The sequence below is a fragment of the Coenobita brevimanus genome, chromosome 57 (genome assembly GCF_032717465.1).
Source record: "Coenobita brevimanus isolate Jiangsu-jjx chromosome 57, ASM3271746v2, whole genome shotgun sequence".
NCBI lineage: Eukaryota > Metazoa > Arthropoda > Malacostraca > Decapoda > Coenobitidae > Coenobita > Coenobita brevimanus.
The window spans coordinates 18,390,501-18,400,173 of record NC_137010.1 but is presented as its reverse complement, the minus strand read 5'-3'; positions in this window follow the sequence as shown (position 1 = coordinate 18,400,173).

Genomic DNA, 9,673 nt, shown 5'->3' with positions numbered 1-9,673 from the left:
AGGTAGGAATGAGTCTCCCTGGTTACTAGATGAAGGTAACCCCCATTCTAACTATAGTTGGTTGTCGACTGAGATGTATGTGTGTGTGTGTGTGTGTGTGTGTGTGTGTGTGTGTGTGTGTGTGTGTGTGTGTGTGTGTGTGTGTGTGTGAAATAACATGGTAGAGTATTGTTTGCTACAGAGTAGACTAATGACTACAAGATCTAACTCTACTGTACATGCTGAAGGATAAGGATAGTAAAGCAAGAAGGCTTCCCCCGCCTCTAAACCCTCCAGTTAAAACTGGCAAGAAAAAGTGAGAAAAACCACCATGCAGCATGGAAAAACTGACATGGAAATTTCATAGGAAAGACTGAAAAGGAAAAGCTACATTCTATAATACATTATCTATAAGCTACCAGCATGAATAACCTGAAAGAGAAAGTAGTAAAGTGCAATGAATAATCGAATAAATAAATAGCTAATGCATGTCGCTATGTAGGCTACGGGTACGTTAAGTTGATGGGGCGTCTGCGGACACAGTGTGAAATTTGCACAGTGCACAGTGTGGATATTCAGGGGTGGTGCAGCAGCCTTGCCTGACGCTATAAAGGTAGGCAGCAGTCAATCAGGCCCCAGCTCCAGTGACCCCTGGTACATTAAAAAGATCCCGATGGTGGCCACATAACTAACAGGGACCCTCAGTGATCCACAGCCCATCACAGGTCAAAAGTATGAGGAGTGACCGTTAACTCAGGGCTATCTGTGCATATCCTAGTCTGTGCATATACTATATTTGCATTTAATAAATTGATCCAGGCTCTAAAAAACTAAAATGAAATAAAATACAAAATTATACATACACAAGTGTTTTATTCAGGAGTAGACATATTAAGCTGGGGGTTAGAAGACAAATACTTATCCAGGCGACCTTTAAAGGTTTGTACTGTATTACAATTTATTATGTTGGAGGGCAATTTATTCCATATATTTACAGCTCTATTGAAGAAGAAATGCTTAGCTTCATGCGACTGGAATCGTTTGCCAATTATTTTATGCCCATTGCCTTTAGTGTAATTCGAGTGATCAACTCTGAAGTATTTATCGACAGCCATGTTATCATGTCCTTTGATTATCTTGAATACTTGAATTAAGTCTCCTTGTATCCTCCGTTTTGTTAGAGTAAAGAGATTCAGGGCTTCTAAACGTTCCTCATACGGTTTATTTTTCAATCTAGGTATCATCTTTGTCATCCGTCGCTGCACTCTTTCAAGCTTTTCCATATCATTTTTATAATACGGTGACCAAAACTGAACGCAATACTCCAAGTGCGGGCGTACTAAGGAATTATACAAAGTGAGGACATTATTGTCGGATTTACATTCAAATGCTCTGCCTATGAATCCAGTCAATTTATTGGCTTTTTTCACAGCTTCTGTACGTTGTTTGCTTGGTTTCAAATCAATTGTTATTATAAGTCCTAAGTCTTTTTCATGGCTTACCCTATCAAGTCGGACATTATTCATACTATAACTTGCTCTTACATTTTTACTGCCATTGTTTAACACGTTGCATTTATTAATATTGAAATCCATTTGCCAGACTTGGGCCCAGTTAAACAGTTGATCAAGATCTCTCTGAATTGCCTGTCTTTGCAGTGCTGTATCTGCTCTGTTACCTATTTTAGTATCATCAGCAAATTTTGAAATCTTCCAACACAATCCTTCGTCAATATCATTTACATATATTAAGAAAAGAATAGGACCTAACACTGAACCCTGCGGCACTCCACTTGTAACGTTTATCCAGTCTGACTCTCTTCTATTTGTTACAGCTCTGCTTTTGTCCGGTGAGCCAATCTTCTACCCACCCGAGAACACTGTCGCTGAAACCATGTGCCTTTAGCTTCTGAAGGAGTCTTTTGTGTGGAACTTTGTCAAAAGCCTTTTACAAATCGAGGTAGACCACATCGACAGATTTAGTCTCGTGATACATGTTAAGTATATCATTGAAAAAGTCCAGCAGTTTCGTGAGGCAAGAGCGATTATTACGAAAACCATGTTGCGTATCTTTTGATATTGTTTGTTTCTAAGTGTTTTACAAACTTGTCTCAGATAATAGTTTCAAGCAATTTGCAAACCACCGATGTTAAACTAATTGGGCGGTAGTTTTCTGGTTGGGCTCTGTTGCCCTTTTTGAATATTGGGGTTACGTTAGCAAGCTTCCATTCATGTGGCACCTTACTGCTCTTAAGTGATAAGTTAAAAAGTTCAGCTAAAGGCTTTGATATTTCATTCTGTAGTTCCTTCAATACACGTGGCGATATTTTGTCCGGTCCTGGTGCTTTATTCTCTTTTAATTTGTTTGTTGCAAGCAGTACGTCGCGATCGCTAACTGTAATGTCAGTGATTATGTTGCCCTCTTCTATAGGAATGGGGGAAAAGGTAGGAATTGTATGTATATTTTCTGTTGTAAATACTGACGCGAAGAAAGTATTAAGAATTTGTGCCATCATAGTTTCATCATCAGTGTGCTCTCCGTTATCTGTGACTAGGGGACCGATTGATGGAGTTATTACCTTTTTGCTTCTTATGTAACTGAAAAATTATTTGGGATTTGAGTTACTGATACTTGCAATATGTGTCTCAAGGTTTTTCTTACTGCGTTTAATTAATTTTTTGGCTTTTCGTCGAAGGGCATCGTATTTATTTTTATCACTTTGACTCTTTGTGGTATTATAATTCTTATATGCAAGATTTTTTGCTTCTAGACAGTGTTTAATGTTGGATTTCCACCATTTGGGTTTAGATTTTTTGGCGGGCCTTCTGTTGCGCATTGGAATACCGCTACATAATCTGATGGCACTGTTGAGAGTTTCTGTAAAGTAATTCCATGCGTCATTGATATCTAAAGTTTCGACAATGGGATGCCAGTCACCTGCACCTGCGATTGCCTTTAAGTTCTTAAAATTTGCTCTCTTGAAGTCGGGCACTTTCTCACAACTGGCCTTGACACTGTCTTCACTGAATTTAATGTTAAATGTAACTATGCGATGATCACTTGTACTAAATTCTTCTCCTACAATAACATTACTCACTACATTTTCTGTTCCTGAGTAGGAAGTCGTCATCATCATCATCACGTGGGGGCAAACGCGGAGTGCATAGCCTCACTCGCCCTCCAACTCCACCTACCCTCCACGTAGCGTCGACTCTTCCCCTTCAAAGTATCTCTCGAGAGGAGCTATCGACCTGCTCCAGCAATGAATTTTGTGGCCTTACCCTTGGTCTCCGCCCCAGGTTAACTCTCTGAGATCACCCTGCGAGCAAAATCAACCTCAGGAGAACGGGCGCCACGTGCCCATAAAACTGGAGTTGGTACTCATGTATTATGTGAGCAATAGGCCTCGATTCAGTCTCATGAAATAGTCGTTCGTTAGACACCCAGTTTTACCAGCAATATCCCATGATCCTGTGAAGGCACCAAAGGAGATTATTTACTGCCTCGACACTCTTTAGTGTCCATGTCTCACAGTCATAGAGGAAGACAGGGAACACCAGTGCCTTGAAGATGCAAAACATTTCTTTATATACAAGCAATGACAAAGCCAAATAACCGAGATTAGCGAATTCATAATCATGTAGGTCAGGCCGATGCAACCGGAAAGCTCAGCTCCTGACTTATCATTTTTATGGACCACACTAACAAGATACGTGAATCATTCCAAAACTTCTACGTTCTCACCACGTGCCAGAACAGACTATACTTGTTCATCTGAAGAGCACCGAAGTGCCTGGATCATGGTCTTGGCCCAGGAGACTTTTAATCTCAGTGGTTTCGGGTTCTCATGAAATTCCTCACTCCGTACCGTAGTATCTCCAGCGACTCCGCTTAGATAACTGCAGCCTTAGCAAAGTCATGGTCATTAACCTTGAAATTCCAATTTGATACTTCAAAGTGACTTTGACTCCCAGCCCGGCCAAGTACCCAATCCAAGCACGTGTTAAAAGGCTTGGAAGCAAGGACATATCCCAATATGACACCAGTACTTACTGGGGAGAAGTCGGATATTCCCTCTCTGAACTTGACAGCACTCTCAGTGTTTGAATACAGATCAGCAATCCGTTGGATTATCTCTGCGGGGAACCCAAGGAGTCACATGAGTTCCCATTGTACCTCCTGATTCACTGAGTCAAACGCCTTCTTGAGTTCCACATAGTCTGCAAGTAGACCTTGTCAATAATTAAGGCAGCATTCCACAAGAACGCGAAGAACTAGGATGTGGTCAATCCGTAGGCTTCTTGAGCGTGAATCCAGATTGCTTAGGCCTCGGTACACATAAGACGAATGTGAGCAAGAACCTTACCTGGCACACTGAGCATTGTACAGTACTACTACAGTCGTTAATACAGCTACGCTGGCCTCCTTTCCTTTTCCAGATTGGGGCGGCCAAACCCTTTGTCCATTCAGAGGGAATTATACCAGTCCGCCAGACGGTTTCTATGACTGCACCCCCAACTTTTATCAGTTCTCCTGGGATGCCACAAACATCAGCTACTTTACCGCTTTTCAAACTATCCACTGTATTCTTGATTTCCTCTAGAGAAGGCACGGTATCATCAGTTAATCGGAAACCAGTCAGTTGTTATATACTGTACAAACCGATGGAGCTCTCCACTGGGAGGTTCAGCCATATAGGCCTACAGCTGCTCAAAGTACTCAGCCCATTGAGCCCGACACTCACTCCCGACAAGATTCCGTCCATCTTCTGTCTGAAGATATTTAACTTGTGGGTGGGTCTGGATTGGAACTGCAGGTCCCTGTGAACAGGCTGAAGGTCATTTGCATGAAAGTGGCCTCCCTCCTCCTCAGTGATTTCCCTGACATACCTCTCCTTGTCCCTTCTCAGCAAAACTCGTGTCCATCGAAACAGAAGTCTGTGCTTCTCCCGATCCCCAACCAATCGGGTAGCACGACTCTCCTTAACTATGGCCAGTGTTCCCTCCTCGATCTTCGGCGCTCTTCAACACGCCCATCAGCTACTGCCAGGGTAGCACACTTAGGGGTATCCCACTCTTTAACAGGGTCCTCAATAGTACTGAGCATTTCAGACCAGTCTGAGTGTCAGTTCATACCCATAAGCACATTCCTCATCCCTGAGTTTCTCAAGATGAAACTGTTTTTGAGAACACCTTGAGTTTCTCTCAGTTTTTATTTGTTGCCTTAGACAGCCAGAAATACTTGGCAATAATTTTGTATAGGGCACTTCCCATACGGAGCAGCCTTGGACAATAGAGACTCGGAGAATATGAGTCAGTACTGTGATATACGAGCAACATATATATACTGTATATATATATATATATATATATATATATATATATATATATATATATATATATATATATATATATATGAAAGCAGTGATTAGAAACAGGGAAGTGAGCATGGAAGTGAAAAAGCTACTACATGACAGTATTGTGATACCAACTCTAACATATGGAAGTGAAGCTTGGACCTTGTTGGAGGGACAGAAGTCAAGATTGAGAGCAGTGGAAACGAGTTATTTGTGAGGAGCATGTGGCGTCACATGGAGAGGCAAACTGACAAATGAGGAAGTGAAAGAGCGTTGTGGTGTGGATGTGGATGTGATAAGAAGCATTAGGAGAAACACACTGAGGTGGTTTGGCCGTGTGGAGAGGATGGAGAGTGAGACTGACGAGGAGAGTGTATGTGAGTGAGGTGGAGGGGGGGAGAGGGAGGGGGCTGCCAAGGATGAGATGGAAGGATGGAGAGGAGAGGTATATGAGAGAGAGGGGTGTGAGCTGGGAGCAGGGCAATGAAATGGCGGGAGACAGGGCGACATGGAGGCGATTTGTTTGTGGCCACCCCTGAAGGGATTAAGGCGTCTGGTAATATATATATATATATATATATATATATATATATATATATATATATAATTATTGTATGTATGTGTGCGTGTGTGTGTATGTGTGTATGGACAGATAGGTAGCTTGATTGATGTCGATAGGGTTATGAGGTAAAAAACGGAATAATGGAAGAATTGCTGAAGCTGATGATGAACATGAGGGATGGAGTACAGCCATCATATGACAGTCCGCTGAAACCCATTATATAGAAGGTAATGTGTTAACTCATCTCCAGCCTATTCTCCAGTTCCCTTCTAAGGCCTTTGTATAGCAAGAAAGGCATAAAGCAATAGATAATGTGCTCAGTGAATATGAAAACTAGCTTCGCTTTGTGTGGAGGAGGAGTCCAAGGCTGGGGAGTAGGGGCTGGGGCTGGACTCCAATCCTCTCCACCTCCACTAGGCACTGGAGGTGGTAAGAAACTTCTCAAACCCATCGATGGCGGCGTCTGAGGAATACTGTGCAGTGGTGGGTGATTGAGTCCAATTGCCTGTGGAGGAGAGAAGGGTGGAACTTATTGCGACAGTAGTGGGAGGTAAGCTGTGATAATTATGTCGCTAGGGTGTGCAGGTAAGTCGTCAGTAGAGATCCTGCCTTTCTCTGAATAACACATGGTCAATTTCTGCACTTGATTTGTCGAAGGTAGTGGTGTCATAGATGTTAAACACCTTTTTATTGGTCTCATTGAGGAATTGTTGGTCACTCGGGCTCTTCTGCGATTTTAGGCCCCGTGGCTGTTATATGGCCGCTGGTACTTCTTTAGTCTCCAGAGAAGCTGTCTCTGCCCCTCTGCTGCCTCAGTGACTGGCCTGAAATCAAGAGATCATGATTATCCTACCTCGTTATTTCAGCAAAGCCTTCCCCTGGTGTTGTGTACTGTATACTACCTTCATCACTGCACCCAAGGCGTTGAGGATGGGAGAGCTCAACTGAGTAAATCTTTGGCTGGATATTTCACTACCCATGCTTAACCATCTCCACACTCACTTCCGGACAAGTCTTAGAAAATTCATTATTATGTTCCTGAAACCCCTAAGACTAGAGGACTTCCTCCAAATCTGGATCTACACTGGTCTACCACTTCCACTGATGGATGACAGCCAACTAGGTAAGCTAGTTGTCCTGGACTGCTATCCATGATTAGCACAAGCTTGAATGGTAAGTTTTTCCCCTTACAATGTTCTCGAGCTGTCAGGACAAGCACATCGTCAGTCCACCTCATTATGACTTTTGCTGTGGCACACCATTCAAACTGAACTCTTACTATACTCTGTTTTTTTCCAGCTGATGATTCACTTTCGTGATTGTGGCTCCTGCGCACTCCTGCCGCGTGATTGGTTGGTTTCAATTTCATACCTGAAGTATCATACTTACAAAAAACAATTGTAAATTGTATTTCAATTTTCACAAATGCTGTTTTGCATTGTCATTGTACTCTACAAACAGACATGAAACGAGTGTGTATCTGTGCTTCACCCAAACGGACAATGAATTTGAGGAAGTTGAATTTGAATTGAAATATTTATTGTTGTAAAAGGTACAGAGTTGGTGCATCTCCCTTTATTTAAAAAAAAAAAAAAAAAAAAAAAAGCATTTGGCAGGGTAAGTGCAAATAAAAGGTATCTTAATACTTAGGCACTTGTTACATTAGACAATGGTACCATTCTAAGTAAATTAACGGTTTTGTCAATGGTAAAGTGGTGGAAGTGGGGCGGCGAATGGAACAGTCCCTACAGAGCAGGGGGGGGGGGGGAAGAGCACGAAAGATGGCCAGGTGGGAAAAACGAGTTGTCTCCGTTGCTTTGATAACTCTGCCCATCCGTAAGTATAATATCCGTAAGTATATATATATATATATATATATATATATATATATATATATATATATATATATATATATATATATATATATATATATATATTAGAGATGCAACAACTCTGTACCTTTTACAATAAATATTTCAATTCAAATTCAGCTTCCTCATATTCATTGTCCGCTTGGGTAAAGCACAGATACATACTCGTTTCATGTCTATTTGTATACGTAGTACAGTGACAATGCAAAACAGTATTTATGAGAACTGGAATATAAGGTACAACTGTTTTTTGTAAATATGATACTTCAGGTATGAAATTGAAACCAACCAATCACGCGGCAGGAGTTCGCATGTGCCACATTCACGAAAGTGGATCATCAGCTGGAAAAAAAATCGAGTATAGATATCAGACAGCTCTTTGCTCACTCTCTACAAACGATCAGGGCCTGGCAGACTAGCACATATTAAAGGGCTTGAGCCTGCACCTGCCAGTTGCATTTACAGAGCAAGATAGTGAGCCACTCCTTGCTGACTTTGAAGCCTGGTACCTGCCCTTCTTCCTGTGTAAGAATGATAGAGAAAGGCAGGCATTTCCAAGATAGCCCAGTCACATCCAAATTGATGGGCTGGACTATTTTCTTGCTACCAACCTCTACAACTCTCTTGAGCACAGGGAGAAAGGGGATTAATCCCCGAGCTAGACCTCATCAGATTATATAGCCCTGCTAGGGTTACAGGAGAGCGCTACCCCTCCCAGCACGGCAGCCACCGGGCAGGGCGCGAACTCGCAACCTCACGATTACGAGCCCGACACCCTACCACCAGGCTACCGCGCTCCTCGCAGGGAGAAAGGCAGCAGCAGTTTCTTTGTTAGCAGAAGAGGCTTCACCCTGCAGATGACCATGGTGAAACCCATGCCACTTAACAGACCAGTTCAACCACCCCATACTGGCACGGACCTGATGTACAGTACATGCTGACTGCACTTGCAGCACATCACACACCTTAGCATTAATTTCGTTTGCTTTCTCACAAAACTGCTGTGTATCCACAGGGAGATTGGCGTCATGCTTCACACCAATGAACTTCATTGATATTTCACACTTTATTAGCACAGGATCACACAACGCTGTTCTGTTCAACACCCTAAAACCATATACAAATAGCCAATTCACGTGGACAGTGCATACTGTCAACTCGTTAATAATGAATATCTTTGCATGTCCACCGCCCTCTTATGACTAAGTGACAACATTTCCTTCTTTTTGCTTAAGGGATATCCGCTTGCGAGAAGGTACTGCCACTGGCTGCACCATTTTCAGTTCAAGGACAACAAGGCAGCTCCCCCCCCCCAAAAAAAAAGGGGGGGGGGACGCTAGCTGCATGCATATTTGTTTGATCAGATCAATTAGCGAAGACATGTGGGAACTGGACCTCGATGTCATGGGTGTGGTGTATTATGGGCTGAAGCTCGCAAACCATATATCACTGTACACCATATCTGAAGTGACAGCGGGATTTTGGATCTCAGTTGAACCATACAACAGGTAAAAAATACACACATAATGGATCTGGGTCACAATATATGTCACCACATATAATGGATCTATATATGACAGACCTACACAAGTTGTGGGATTACTGTACATTAATGACCTGGTATACAATCAATTGCTATAACGATCGATGAAAACTTATACCCAGCTTTGATTTAACGATCAAAAAAACTTCCATGATTTTTGCGATGGCAGCGTACGATGATCCCATGCGGATGGATTGCCACATGCACAAAACCAACAGTCATACGTTTGAGCCAAGATGTCCACCCCGCGTTTCAATGCCCAAAACACCCGTCTGGAGCCGTCTGACAGCTTTATGAAAAATATGTAGAAAAAACAAGGGAACAGCATTTTTGGTTGATCTGGAGAAGGCCTTTAACAGAGT